This window comes from Hevea brasiliensis, chromosome 10 (assembly GCF_030052815.1).
Source record: "Hevea brasiliensis isolate MT/VB/25A 57/8 chromosome 10, ASM3005281v1, whole genome shotgun sequence".
NCBI classification, from domain to species: Eukaryota; Viridiplantae; Streptophyta; class Magnoliopsida; order Malpighiales; family Euphorbiaceae; genus Hevea; species Hevea brasiliensis.
The window spans coordinates 40158131-40174366 of record NC_079502.1 but is presented as its reverse complement, the minus strand read 5'-3'; positions in this window follow the sequence as shown (position 1 = coordinate 40174366).

The following is a 16236-nucleotide window of genomic DNA, read 5'->3' as shown; positions in this document are numbered from 1 at the left end:
GTTATGCCTTACAAAGGGGCAGGGTGTGACATGTTTTAGTGGTATCAGAGCTAGTTTTTAAATTCTGTTTTTACTTGTAATTTGAATATTCTTTCTTCATAGTACAACTGCTCAATGTTATTGTTTGATATATACAGTACATTACATTATAAATATGCACTAACGGGAGGAAATCTCCTTGTGTTGTTTGTTCAGGAGGTCTAAGATCCTTGCGTTGACTATGGAAGAGGGTGATCGTTCAGTCAATCAATCTATAGAGGCTGAGATGCAAAGGGATGCCCCAGCCCTACACAATGTCAGTGGTTCAGCAGCACCAACTCCCGCAGTACCGCAGTTTCTTGCTCAGTTCGCTCAGCAGATGGCTGCAATGTTCCAACAAATGGCTGGTAATGTGCCTACTCAAGTCCCAATACAGACACCAGTTATACAACCACAGTCTTCTGCTAGATAGTATGACAAATTGATGAAATATGGGGTTACAGAGTTAAAGGGGACAGTAGATCCTCTAGAGGCAGAACAGTGGTTAGAGAGGATGGATAGGGTATTCAAGAAACTACACTGCACAGAGGAGCTCAGATTTGAATACTTAGTATCTTTGCTATAGGGGGATGCTTATGACTGGTGGAAAACCATTCCCCACAGTCTGGTAGAACCTGCAGTGCTAACATGGAATGACTTTCTCAGGAAATTCAGACAAAAATATGTCCCTGATGCTTATGTAGACCAGAAGCTGCAAGAGTTCCTAAGTCTAAAACAGGGGATCAGATCAGTGGCTGAGTATGAAAGAGAATTTTCCTGCCTAAGCCATTATGCAGTAAGTCTACTTTCTACCAGCAGGGAGAGATGTAAGAGGTTTGAAAATGGCTTGAAGCCCAGTATCAGATTACAAGTAGTAAGATTCAAACACACTAACTTCTCTGAACTTATTTCTCAAGCCCTAGAGTTGGAAAGAATTGAGTCTGAAGCTGCTCCTGAGAAAAAGAAATCAGAGAATACAGAGAAAGAGGGAAAATCAGTAGAACAGAGTTCCAGTGGTCCTACTAGAAAGAGGAAGAACCATGGGGGACATAGCAGAGGTGGCAAGAAGTCTGGTAGGGGAAGATATTCAGGACAAAAGCCTCCTTTATCTGGTCAGCAGAGTACCAGAGGTTCCTACCCTCCCCGCCAATGTGAAACTTGTGGAAGAAATCATGGTGGGATATGCTATAAGGCTATTGGAGCCTATTATAACTGTGGAGGCACAGGACACTTTGCCAAGGACTGCACCAATAGTCGCAAAGTTGGACCACCTCCTACTACTGCAGAAGGGTCAGTTCAGAGCCCTGTCACCAAAAGTTCACAACCACCCAGCAGAGGTAGAGGCAGGGGTAGAGGTAGCCCAGCAGGCAGCCAAGGCACAGTGAAACAATCAGAGCAAGACAGTGCTCCAGTCAGAATCTATGCAATGAGACAGAGAGAAGAGGCCGAGACATCTGATGTTGTGGCTGGTACCTTCTCAACTTTTAATCAAGATGTGTTTGTGTTATTTGATCCGGGTTCTACCCATTCTTATGTGAGTGCTAGCATCATTGATTGCATTGCTGTTCCATGTACAAAAATGGACTTTGAGGTGGTAGTAACAAGTCCGTTAGGACAAGAGGTCAGGGTTAATAGAATGTATAGGGATTGTCCTTTGGTGATCCAAGGACACACTTTTCTATCTGATTTCATTGAAATGCCCTTCAGAGATTATGATATCATCTTGGGCATGGATTGGTTAGCCAGGCATCATGCCATGATTGACTGTAGGCTGAAGACAGTCACTTTTGGTCTCCCTCAGTACAGTGATGTGGTAATACATGGGGAGAGGCAGCTATTGCCATCAAACATCATTTCGGCTGCACTAGCCAGAAAAATGATCAAAAAGGGGTGTGAAGCATACTTGGCACATGTGGTAGACACTCAAGTGGGGAGTCCAGCATTGAAAGACATCCCTACTGTATGTGACTTTCCAGATGTGTTTCCTAATGAATTACCAGGATTACCTCCGGAAAGAGAAGTGCAGTTTGAAATTAATGTTATACCTAGTGTGGATCCAATCTCCATAACACCATACAGAATGGCACCAGTAGAGTTGAAGGAGTTAAAGATACAGTTGCAAGAACTACTTGAAAAAGCTTCATCCGCCCTAGTGTGTCACCTTGGGGAGCACCAGTGTTGTTTGTTAAGAAGAAAGATGGTACTCTCCACTTATGTATAGATTACCGGCAGTTGAATAAGGTGACAATAAAGATCAGATATCCATTGCCTCGCATTGATGATCTGTTTGATCAGTTGAAAGGTGCAGTTGCATTCTCCAAAATTGATTTGCAATCTGGTTATTATCAGTTGAAGGTGCAAGAGCAGAGTATTCTAAAAACTACTTTCAGAACTCGGTATGGCCACTATGAGTTTCTAGTAATGCCATTCGGGTTAACAAATGCTCTAGCTGCTTTTATGGATCTAATGAACACTATCTTCAGACCATATCTTGATCAATTTGTGGTGGTGTTTATTGATGACATTTTGATATATTCGAGGAATGCAGAGGAGCATGACAGACATCTGCGGATTGTACTGCAGACTTTAAGGGAGAAACAACTATACACTAAATTGTCGAAATGTGAATTTTGGCTGAAAGAAATCTCCTTTTTGGGACATATTGTGTCAGCTGAAGGGATCAAGGTAGATTCCAGCAAGGTAGAAGCTATCCTTAATTGGAAGCCGCCTAGGAATATCACAGAAATTCACAGTTTTCTGGGTTTAGCTGGATATTATAATCGGTTTGTGAAAGGGTTTTCTATGTTATCTTCTCCACTGACTAAGCTGCTTCGAAAAGATGTAAAATTTCAATGGATTGATAAATGCCAGCAGAGTTTTGATGAGTTGAAGAGGTGTTTGACTGAAGCTCCAGTCCTTACTTTACCTACTCCGGGTAGAGAATACATAGTTTATAGTGATGCTTCTCACAATGGGTTAGGCTGTGTACTGATGCAAGATCGGAATGTCATTGCTTATGCATCATGCCAGCTGAAACCGCATGAGAGGAACTACCCAACACATGATCTGGAGCTAGCAGCTATTGTTTTTGCTCTTAAGATCTGGAGACACTATTTGTATAGGGAGAAATGCTACATTTACACAGATCACAAGAGCTTGAAGTACTTAGGCACCCAGAAGGAATTGAATTTGAGGCAGAGGAGATGGTTAGAACTGATTAAAGACTATGATTGTTTAATAGACTATCAGCCAGGGAAAGTAAATGTGGTGGCTGACGCCTTAAGTTGCAAAACTATGGCAAGTCTCAGAGTTTCTCCTTTGTCCATGGTATATGAATTGAAAGCACAACATGCCAGTTTAGAGATTGATGATGAGGGATAGACAGTAGTTGCATGGCATTTACAGCCAGTGTTGATTGATCAGATCAGAATGGCTGCTCAGAGTGATGTAAAATATCAGAAGCTACTGAAAGAAGTCCAGCAGAGTAAGAAACCTAAATTTTCTGTGAAAGATGATGGTTTATTGCTACATCAGGGCAGAATGTGCGTTCCTAATGATGCTGAATTGAGACAGATCATTATGAAGGAAGCACATGAGTCTCCTTTTGCTATGCACCCTGGTGGAACTAAAATGTACAGAGGGCTGAAAGAGCATTACTGGTGGATGGGTATAAAGAGAGATATAGCTGAATTTGTTTCCAAGTGCCTAACTTGTCAGCAAGTAAAGGCAGAACATCAAGTTCCAGCTGGTTTGTTACATCCATTGCCAGTACCAGAGTGGAAATGGGAGCGGATAACTATGGATTTTGTTACGGGACTTCCAAGGACACAGAATAGTCATGATGCAGTATGGGTTATAGTTGACAGATTGACCAAGTTTGCTCACTTTTTGCCAGTTCGGATGGACTATAGCCTAGAAAGATTGGCCAGATTGTACATATATGAGATTGTAAAACTGCATGGAGTGCCAGTATCAATTGTGTCTGATAGAGATCCTAGGTTCACTTCTAGATTCTAGGGTAGTCTTCAGAGAGCCCTAGGAACAAGATTGAACTTCAGCACAGCATTCCACCCACAGACAGATGGCTAGTCTGAAAGGGTAATTCATATATTGGAGGATATGCTACGGGCTTGTGTGATTGAGTTTGAAGGTAGTTGGGATACACACTTGCCTTTGATTGAGTTTGCTTATAACAACAGCTACCAATCAAGCATTGGGATGCCTCCATATGAAACTTTATATGTCATAAAGTGCAGAACTCCCCTATGTTGGGATGAAGTAGGTGAAAGGAAGATGATTGGGCCAGAAATTGTTCAGCAGACAGAGGAAAAGATCAGATTGATCAGAGATAGACTTAAGGCTGCATCAGATCGTCAGAAGTCCTATGTTGATCTGAAGAGAAAAGATATTGAATATGCAGTGGGTGATAAGGTATTCCTCAAAGTTTCTCCTTGGAAGAGGATTATGAGATTTGGCAGAAAGGGGAAACTGAGTCCTCGTTTCATTAGACCATATGAGGTTCTAGAAAGAGTGGGTCCTTTGGCATATTAGTTGGCATTACCTCCGGAGTTAGCAAGGATACACAGTGTCTTCCATGTGTCCATGTTAAGGAGGTACAGATCAGACCCATCTCATGTACTATCAGTTGAAGAGATTGAGGTAAATCCAGACCTCTCCTATGAGGAAGAACCCATAGAAATTCTGGCTTATGAGGTGAAGCAGTTGAGGAATAAACAGATACACCCGGTTAAAGTGCTGTGGAACCATCATTCAGGCCAGGAAGCTACTTAGGAATGTGAAGAGGATATGAGGAGACAGCACCCACAGCTGTTCAGAGACTAATGCCAGGTAAAATTTCGAGACGAAATTTATTTAAGGGGGGGAGAATTGTAACACCCCTATGTTCGGTAGTGCGTTCTACTGTTCCGGTGACCAGTGTTGCCCGGACAGCTAGGATGCCTAGAACTACACTTTGATATGAGTGAGGAGACATAAAATAATGAAATACAAGAAAAGAAAATACAAGAAAAACAAAGGAAAATAATAGCAAAGAAATATAACCAAGTTAAGCGAGCCGAGAACCCTAGCGATGGGTGATCGCACCGGGAAGTCGCGGCGTGGACTGTTGACTAGCCCTAGACCGCGGGGAACCCTAGAAAATATTTTTAGGACTTAAATAGAGCCCTATTGAAGTATAAATACCATTAGAAATATTAAATAAAAAATAAATAATTAGTACAGAAAAAAAGTGAGAAATCGAAAAACGGACAAAACCCGGTGTTACCGAAAAATTGGGAATGCAACCCGAACAGGGGCATTGTGGTCATTTGACATCCCGAGTTGTCTTTTGACCTAAATGTCCATTAAAAATACATGATATTATACTTGGAAAATATAATGAAAAATTGAATTAGTGGTACCTAATGTAAATAGTAAAAATGGGGTATAAATGGAGTAATTAACACTTTAAAACATATTAAATCATTAAACTATGGTGAGTGGAGCACTATGGGATTAAACAATCACTATGTGGGCAGGTGTAAACCCAATAAGCATTTCATCTTCTTCATTCATTCTTCCATGCCGAAATGAAGAGCTCCAAATCCACCATTGCCGAATTGCTTGAAGCTTCCTAATCTCCTCCATTTCCACCTCCAAACACCAAAGTCACTTCACTAATTTTGATCCTCACCTCACAAGGAAGCAGTAGATACTAAATTCAAGGGAGTTTGGTGAAGATTTAACAAGCCTCATCAATAGGTAAGTTTGTGTTTTTGATTATTGTTTTATTAAAGTTTGTAAGGATGTTATGGGTATTTAATTTATGGAGAGATTTTTGAGCTTTGATGTTTAAAGGGGGGATGTGTACTTTTGGCAGCCATGGAAACTCCTTGAAGACAGTTTATTTTTGCTTGTAAATGGTAGATTAAAGGGTTGATTAAATGTTAATGTGTGTAGGAAATTATTTGGGTGATGTATACTTAGTATATGTGAATGTGTATTTGAAATTTGAAGCTTGAAAATTAATGGAAAGTAATGCATGAATCGGCAGCCTGGTTTGGTGAAACATAAGGATGTTATTTCATGTTTGGATTATAGAATATTAATGTTGAATTGTGATAGTTGTTATGGCAGCTTGGGTATATGTGTGATGGTGTGAGGTTGGATATGTAAATGAGCATGAATAGGTGATTAAATTGTTGTAATTGAGTTTGACAAATTCTGCACTTTATGGTGTATGTTGAGTGTGATTATAAGCTGCGAAAATGATCAACAATATGTGGTAAAATATGTTTAGATTATGGTACAAACCAAAGTTAACATGAATGTGGAGATTGGTAATGCTAAAAGTGACCTTTGATGAGAAATGAAGGAAATGCAATAGGGCAGTTAGGTTTTGGGCTTAGAACCTTAAGTTTGTGGCTCCAATTGGTATGAGACCAATTGAAAGTGAAATTAGGCACAAAATGTGCCAAATTTCATGAAGGAAGCTTGCCAAAATTCTGCTTGTAAGGTAACTTGAAAAATGACCAAATCCGGATTAGTGCAATTAAGGCTTGAAAATTGGCCATTTGGGCAGCAGTTAGTGTTTAGGCCATAACTCACTCAAAACAGGTCCAATTGACCTGAAATTTTGATCATGAATAGTTAAGACCTATATCTACAAGTCTTATGAAGACACCAAAGCCCAGAAATGACCATAAGCAAGTCAAACTGCTTGCAAAAATTCAGGAACGAAAACTGGCCGATCCAAAATTGACCTAAAATGACCTAAGTGAATTATTTTGATGCTGTCACACCCTACTCTCCTATAAGATGTAACATGATCCCGTAGTATACCTAATGAATTACCGTACTTCTTCTACCGATAATCCATTAAATATATTACAAGGGATTTTAAAACAATTTTCGGGAAATTTAAGTCATAGATTAAAATCTAGTGTTGTAAAATTTTTTTTTCAAAATTTCGGCAAAGTGCCGGCTATATTTTGAGAAAACAGTTCTTCAATCCTGCAAAAGAAAATGCTCCCAATATGTTTTCTCAAATACAACTCCAATAAACTTTATTTCAATTCACAATTCAATTCTCAATAAACACTCAATTCATTTTCAAACCAATCTCATCATGAAGAAATATTTCATTGATTATAAGACTCAAAATTTATATTACAAAACTATTCAAGTAAATGAAATCTCAAATTTACATTTACAATAATTTACATTTAATTACATACCAAAATATTTTACAAGAGTTTTTATACAACTGCTCAAATAATTTACATACATATTATTACATGCATACATCAAAACCTATGTACATGGGTATACCTATAATATACCCGAGCCGATCCAAAGTGTCTTCAAAAAACTTACTCAACGCTCTATGCTCTTCTTACTGCGATAAAGATACAAAGCTATTCTTTGAGTGGTGAACTCAGTGGTGCACAACTATAATTTAAAACATAGTACAATATACATTGACAAAATTTACAGTAAATAATTTGGAAATCTGAATACTCATCAAATTCTAAAACTCAAAATATTCATTGCCAATAATGTGAATCATTTGTATAAAATGACTTTGATCACGAAATTTAATTTATCAAATCATAACTAACCATTTAGGTAATTCCAACAAAATCAATTATACGTAAATCATAATTGAAATCACAATTCTTTACCATTCAAAAGCCATTCTGTATCTCAAAAACCATGCTGTATCTCAAAAATCATTCTTTATCTCACTAACTATGCAAGACTAAACCGAAAGGGCCATATTCGATGTGATTCTAACTCCCTATGGTCGGGGAGGTCGAATCAGATTCTAACTCCCTATGGTCGCAGAGGTCGAATCATCGTGCACAGTACCATCACAATAATGAATCTTCAGCAAGGGCCATAACGATAAAATAAACATAGATCTAACCTCAAATCAGAGGAAAATCTAAGCCTGTGCACGTACCATGGTAATCAAAACACAACTAACTCCATTGTCTTCTCAACAAATGAGAGAGACGGGTAATAACTTAGTCAAGCATCTATAGTGAGATATAAAACAATATCACAATCCTTTCAGTGAGCATAAATCACAATACAATTCGATTCAAAGTCAATTCTAATATCCAATAATTTTTATGCTCATCACAATTCAAATCATAAATTTGCATTTTTCCATGAAAATTACCATCACAATTCAAAACATGTTCTATCACAATTTTCCAAAACATAATTATTCAACCATAACAATGCTTAATACTTGTGGAAATACCATTTCACAAAGCTAAATTCATACATACTATAACAATTTCAATAATCATTGAATTAAATCCAATGCTTGTTAAACATAATACATAAGAAAAAATATGTCATTTAATCATATGAAATATTGAAAACAAAATCAGTTAAAAACTAGTTGTGCACAAACCTCTGATAATTGTCTCTTGGCTCTGACTCAGTGTTTCCTTCCCCTTCCCTGAGTCTTTGCTAACTGAGAAACACAATTTGAAGTGTTTCAGTACTCATTTAAACTGTCTCTAAGAATAAGGTTCAATAATTAATTTATCGAATTCTATTTTTTCCTTAGTCAATCTAATATGTCGACCCTCGATGCATTCTAGGTAAATTAGGTTTTAATATTACTAATATGTCACATTCAATAGTCTTTTAGGGTTGGTACATGTTACCAAGTTCATTTCCGTGTATACTGCATTTTCTTGCAATTTGCTGGGTTCCGGGGTACTAGTTTGACCTAGCCGGACGACCTAGTTCCTTCAGTTTTCGAGTTTCGGTCAAAACTAAAAAATTGTAGATCTATGTCTTATTGCACGCAGGGCAAAATTTCAGGTCATTCTAAGTTATGTAGACCAATTTATGGTCATTTTACTATTGCTGGTCAAATTGCACTAAAATTGGTCATTTTAGGTCATTTTAGGTCAATTTTGGTTCGGCCAGTTTTTAGACTCGAGCTTGTGCAAGATGTTTGTTTGACTTGCTTATGGTCATTTCTAGGCTTTGGTGTCTTCATAAGACTTGTAGATATGGGTCTTAGCTATTCATGGTTAAAATTTCAGGTCAATTGGACCTGTTTTGAGTGAGTTATGGCCTAAACACTAACTGCTGCCCAATTGATAAATTTTCAGGCCTTTATTGCACTTAATCCGGATTTGGTCATTTTTCAAGCTACCTTGCAAGCAGAATTTTGGCAAGCTTCCTTAATGAAAGTTGGCACATTTTGTGCCTAGTTTCACCTCCAATTGGTCTCATACTAATTGGAGCCACACACTTAAAGTTCTAGGCCTAAAACACAAACTGCCTTATTGCATTTCTTTCATACACATCAAGGATCACTTTTAACACTCACCAAACTCAATATTCAAGCCAATTCTGGTTGTGCCATAACCTAAACATAATTCACAACTTATTATAGGTCATTTTGGCAGCTTACAATTACATTCAACATACACCATAAAGTGCAGAATTTGTCAAACTCATTTACAACAATTCAATCACCTAACCATTACATACAATTTCCACTGCCAATTCACATACATTATCACTACTTAATTTATATATATAAGCTGCCATTTTTTGTACCATAATTCAAAAACTATTCATGAACTTAAACATTACCAATCTTCACCATGAGGCTGCCAAAGAAATACACACACATCAAACTTCCATTTCCACTTTTCAAACTTACCATTCAACTTTATACATGGAAATCAACTTCAATAGTTTTAAGCATCTAAATTAATACCCCAAATCACTAAATATATGAAGAAATAATTCATTCTCCATGGACATGAGGGCTGCCGAAAATTGAACACTTCACTAACTCAACAAATCTTCCATTTTCTTCCATAAATCAACTCATCTCAACTCTAACACAAAGTTTAACAAAGAAATGAAAGAAGATTGAACATGTACCTCAAGTGGAGCTTGCCAAAACTCTTTCAAATCTCTCCTTTTTGCTCCCAAAATGCTGCCCAAGAGGTTTACTCTAACTTTAGTGAAGGCAACTTGATCATTGGATGGCTTGATCTTGAGTGGATGGAGCTCCTCACATGGGACGGCAATGGAGTTTTTTTAGGGAGAAAGGAAATCGGCAAAGTTGAATTTGAGAGGAAGAAGAAGACATTAGTGGAGTAATCTACCCACTTAGTGAATTTTTAATTCCCATAGTGCTCCACTCAAGCTAGGATAATCATTTAATAAGTTTTAAGTGATAATTACTCCATTTACACTCCATTTTTGTTATTTACATTAGGTACCACTAAATTAATTTTTCATTATATTTTTCAAGTGTAATATTATTTATTTTTAATGGAAATTTAGGTCAAAAGACAACTCATGGTGTCAAATGACCACAATACCCCTGTTCGGGTTGCATTCCCAATTTTTCTAGAATAACCGGTTTTGTCCGTTTTTCGATTTCTCACTTTTCTTTGTACTAATTATTTAATTTTCATTTAATATTTCTAATGGTATTTATACTTCAATAGGGGTCTATTTAAGTCCTAAAAATATTCTCACATTCAATAGTCTTTTAGGGTTGGTACATGTTACCAAGTTCATTTCCGTGTATACTGCATTTTCTTGCAATTTGCTGGGTTCCGGGGTACTAGTTTGACCTAGCCGGACGACCTAGTTCCTTCAGTTTTCGGGTTTCGGTCAAAACTACAAAATTGTAGATCTATGTCTTATTGCACGCGGGGCAAAATTTCAGGTCATTCTGAGTTATGTAGACCAATTTATGGTCATTTTACTATTGCTGGTCAAATTGCACTAAAATTGGTCATTTTAAGTCATTTTAGGTCAATTTTGGTTCGGCCAGTTTTTGGACTCGAGCTTGTGCAAGATGTTTGACTTGCTTATGGTCATTTCTGGGCTTTGGTGTCTTCATAAGACTTGTAGATATGGGTCTTAGCTATTCATGGTTAAAATTTCAGGTCAATTGGACCTGTTTTGAGTGAGTTATGGCCTAAACACTAACTGCTGCCCAATTGATAAATTTTCAGGCCTTTATTGTACTTAATCCGGATTTGGTCATTTTTCAAGCTACCTTAATGAAAGTTGGCACATTTTGTGCCTAGTTTCACCTCCAATTGGTCTCATACCAATTGGAGCCACACACTTAAAGTTCTAGGCCTAAAACACAAACTGCCTTATTGCATTTCTTTCATACACATCAAGGATCACTTTTAACACTCACCAAACTCAATATTCAAGCCAATTCTGGTTGTGCCATAACCTAAACATAATTCACAACTTATTATAGGTCATTTTGGCAGCTTACAATTACATTCAACATACACCATAAAGTGCAGAATTTGTCAAACTCATTTACAACAATTCAATCACCTAACCATTACGTACAATTTCCACTGCCAATTCACATACATTATCACTACTTAATTTATATATATAAGCTGCCATTTTTTGTACCATAATTCAAAAACTATTCATGAACTTAAACATTACCAATCTTCACCATGAGGCTGCCAAAGAAATACACACACATCAAACTTCCATTTCCACTTTTCAAACTTACCATTCAACTTTATACATGGAAATCAACTTCAATAGTTTTAAGCACCTAAATCAATACCCCAAATCACTAAATATATGAAGAAATAATTCATTCTCCATGGACATGAGGGCTGCCGAAAATTGAACACTTCACTAACTCAACAAATCTTCCATTTTCTTCCATAAATCAACTCATCTCAACTCTAACACAAAGTTTAACAAAGAAATGAAAGAAGATTGAACATGTACCTCAAGTGGAGCTTGCCAAAACTCTTTCAAATCTCTCCTTTTTGCTCCCAAAATGCTGCCCAAGAGGTTTACTCTAACTTTAGTGAAGGCAACTTGATCATTGGATGGCTTGATCTTGAGTGGATGGAGCTCCTCACATGGGACGGCAATGGAGTTTTTTTAGGGAGAAAGGAAATCGGCAAAGTTGAATTTGAGAGGAAGAAGAAGACATTAGTGGAGTAATCTACCCACTTAGTGAATTTTTAATTCCCATAGTGCTCCACTCATGCTAGGATAATCATTTAATAAGTTTTAAGTGATAATTACTCCATTTACACTCCATTTTTGTTATTTACATTAGGTACCACTAAATTAATTTTTCATTATATTTTCCAAGTGTAATATTATTTATTTTTAATGGAAATTTAGGTCAAAAGGCAACTCATGGTGTCAAATGACCACAATACCCCTGTTCGGGTTGCATTCCCAATTTTTCGGTAACACCGGGTTTTGTCCGTTTTTCGATTTCTCACTTTTCTTTGTACTAATTACTTAATTTTCATTTAATATTTCTAATGGTATTTATACTTCAATAGGGGTCTATTTAAGTCCTAAAAATATTCTCTAGGGTTCCCCACGGTCCAGGGCTAGTCAACGGTCCACGCCGCGACTTCCTGGTGCGGTCACCCATCGCTAGGGTTCTCGGCTCGCTTAACTTCGTTACATTTCTTTGCTATTATTTTTCCTTTGTTTTTCTTGTATTTTCTTTTCTTGTATTTCATTATTTTATGTCTCCTCACTTATATCGAAGTGTAGTTCTAGGCATCCTAGCTGTCCGGACAACACTGGTCACTGAAACAGTAAAACACACTACCGAACTTAGGGGTGTTACAATTCTCCCCCCCTTAAAAAAATTTCGTCTCGAAATTTTACCTGGCATTAGTCTCTGAACAGCTGTGGGTACTGTTTCCTCATATCCTCTTCACGTTCCCAAGTAGTTTCTTGGCCTGAATGATGGTTCCACAGCACTTTAACTAGTTGTATCTGTTTGTTCCTTAGCTGCTTCACCTCATAAGCCAGAATTTCTATGGGTTCTTCCTCATATGAGAGGTCTGGATTTACCTCAATCTCTTCAACTGATAGTACATGAGATGGGTCATATCTGTACCTCCTTAACATGGACACATGGAAGACACTGTGTATCCTTGCTAGCTTTGGAGGTAATGCCAACCGATATGCCAAAGGACCCACTCTTTCCAGAACCTGATATGGTCTGATGAAACGAGGACTCAGTTTCCCCTTTCTGCCAAATCTCATAATCCTCTTCCAAGGAGAAACTTTGAGGAATACTTTATCACCCACTGCATATTTAATATCTCTTCTCTTCAGATCAACATAAGACTTCTGACGGTCTGACGCAGCCTTGAGTCTATCTCTAATTAATTGATCTTTTCCTATGTCTGCTGAACAATTTCTGGCCCAATCATCTTTCTTTCACCAACTTCATCCCAACATAAGGGAGTTCTGCACTTTCTGCCATACAAAGCTTCATATGGAGGCATTCCAATGCTTGATTGATAGCTATTGTTATAAGCAAACTCAATCAAAGGCAAGTGTGTATCCCAACTACCTTCAAACTCAATCACACAAGCCCGTAGCATATTCTCCAATATTGGAATAACCCTCTCGGGTGGCCATGCATGCATGGGTGGAATCTTTGTCTTTGAAGTTCAATCTAGTTCCTAAGGCTCTCTGAAGACTACCCCAGAATCTAGAAGTGAACCTAGGATCTCTGTCTAATACAATCAATACTGGCACTCCATGCAATTTTACAATTTCTTATATGTACAATCTGGCCAATCTTTCTAGGCTATAGTCCATCCGAACTGGCAAAAAGTGAGTAGACTTGGTTAGTCTATCAACTATAACCTATACTGCATCATGACTATTTTGTGTCCTCAGAAGTCTCATCACAAAATCCATAGTTATCTGTTCCCTTACAATGTTTCATAGGGTGCCACTTGTATGCTAGCTTGACACTTATTAATGTATACAAATTCTGTTAGTGGGATGTATCTGTCCCATCTCCCTCGGATTCAAGGACAGAAGTTCTCAGTATATTCTCGAGGGTTCATTACATTTTACAGGTTATTATTATTATCATTTCATTTCATTATTTATAGAAACTCAATGAGTTTCAAAATTTACCTGAATCACTTGTTTCGACTGTCCATCCGTCTGAGGATGATAAGTCGTACTGATATCTCTAAGCTTATAGCAATTACTGTGGTACAGGTAATTCACATTAATATAACTGAGTCACTGACTCTAGCTACCTTACAAGTGTAGTCGTTCGCTAGGCTAGTTCTGAAGTTTTAAATTTCTGACTAAAATTTTCACATTTATTTCTAGTAATAGTACTCTATTCGGGTGCAACTGTATCAATTTATAGATTACTTACAAATATTCTTAATTTATTATACCACGAGAAAGCACGTAGCTCTACACAATAATCCCGTGTCGGTACTATAATCTGCAGCTTACAATACAAACATCGAGAATATTATATAGTCACTACGTTATAATCTCATGGACTAGGTTTTCTAACATCTTATCTTTCTCGAATCCACTAATATCCTAAACCGATTCTGATTACAATATCCATTAATAATTACTAACAGTAACATCTTTGCCCTCATCTAGAGCAATTCTATTACTGTAACTTACTTTTAGGTCCTCTTGCCTTACATTAAGTAGGCTTGCTAATTAGCTTTATAATTTATGGTATGTTAGAAAATACTTTTAGCTAACAATTCTTCCAAAATTAATGTCAATCATACTTGTTATTATAGTTATTATCCTAAAGGACTAGTCATTAATACATCAAAATTCATTCCCATGTAAAGGAATAACAACAGAACATATAGTTCTGACACTAACACACAACTAAGTAGTGCTGGGATCAAATAATAACTCATTGTTTCCTTCAAAAATTAAGAACTTACCAGCAGCTATATCCGAAGTTTCTGCTCTTTCTCCTTGGCGCATAGTGGACGCTCTGACTGGTGCGCTACTATATTCAGGTTGATTCACTGTGTTATAGTGGTGAGGAGTACCAACTCTATTTCTATCTCGACTGATCGACGGTCCTGCGGAACTCTGGAAAGCAGATCGAGGTGCTCTAGTACAATCTTTAGCAAAGTGTCCAAGTTTTCCACAATTGTAGCAGGCTCCAGAGGCCCTTCGACAAATACCTCCATGTAACTTACCACAAACATGGCAGAAACGGGCAGAATAGGAACTTCTGGTTGTTCGACGACTAGATCTTGGTGTTCTCTGCCCAGATGATCTGCCTCTATCGTATCCCTGAGCTCGGGTTTCTTCAAATTCTTTTCTCTTCCTTAAATTACTGCTCGAGCTCTGACCCGTAGATTTCTCCCTCTTCTCTATTTCACACTGCCCTTGTGGGGGTTGGGTCTGTACTTGTGTAACACCCTCCCGGTAACTACTCCGTACATCCTACTGTTCCGGTGACCGGTGTCGGTCCGAAAAGCTAGAATGTCCGGAAAAATATTTAAATTAAAGTCAGGAACCATAATTAACTCAAATATTAAAAAGAAAAATTTAGTAAAAATTTTAGAAATAAAATACCACCAAGCTAAACGAGCCGGTGCCCTAGCGATGGGTAACCAGAGGGAAGTTGCGGTTCTCGCAACGAGGAGCCCTAGATCCGGGGGAAAAATTATAAAATAATTTTTGGGACCCCAGAGAAGGGTTATTGAGGTTCCCATGACATTAGAATGCCAAGAAAATACTTAGAAAAATTTTTCAATCGGTACAGACAATTTTGACCCGTTAAGCCAAACGGAGGGCATTTTGGTCATTTTGCCTTCAGAGGTGATTTTTGGCCGACTTGTCCAGTTGAGTAAATAATTAATATGACATAAAATATGAATAAACATTACTAGAAATTAAATTGAAATTGAGTAGTGATGAAAAGAAAAGAAAAATCAAAGAAAAACTCATTTATGACATCTTGATGATGTCATTTATAAATTATGACCAATCACAATTGAGCTATCCTTTGACTAACAAATAAAAGAGACTAAACAAGAACAAAATAACAAAATTGCAGCAGCCCTCTCCCTCCCCAAAAAGCCAGCCGAAACCTAGCTCCATGGCCACCCTCCATTGAAGCTTTTTCAAGCTTTGGATTTCCCTCACTTCCACCATATTTCTCTAACCTCTCTTCATTAAAACTTTACCCCACATCTTAAACAAGCTTTTGGCAGCCAACAAGAGGAAAGAAAGTGAAGTTTGGGGCTTTGGAAATTCTGCCCATTCAAGGTTAGTGCTACACTTTCATTTTCACTCTTTTAATCTTAGTTGGAACATCATTTTGAGCTAAGAGATTTTAAGAAATTGAAGTAAATTACATGTGTTAAGGGTACCTTTAATTTT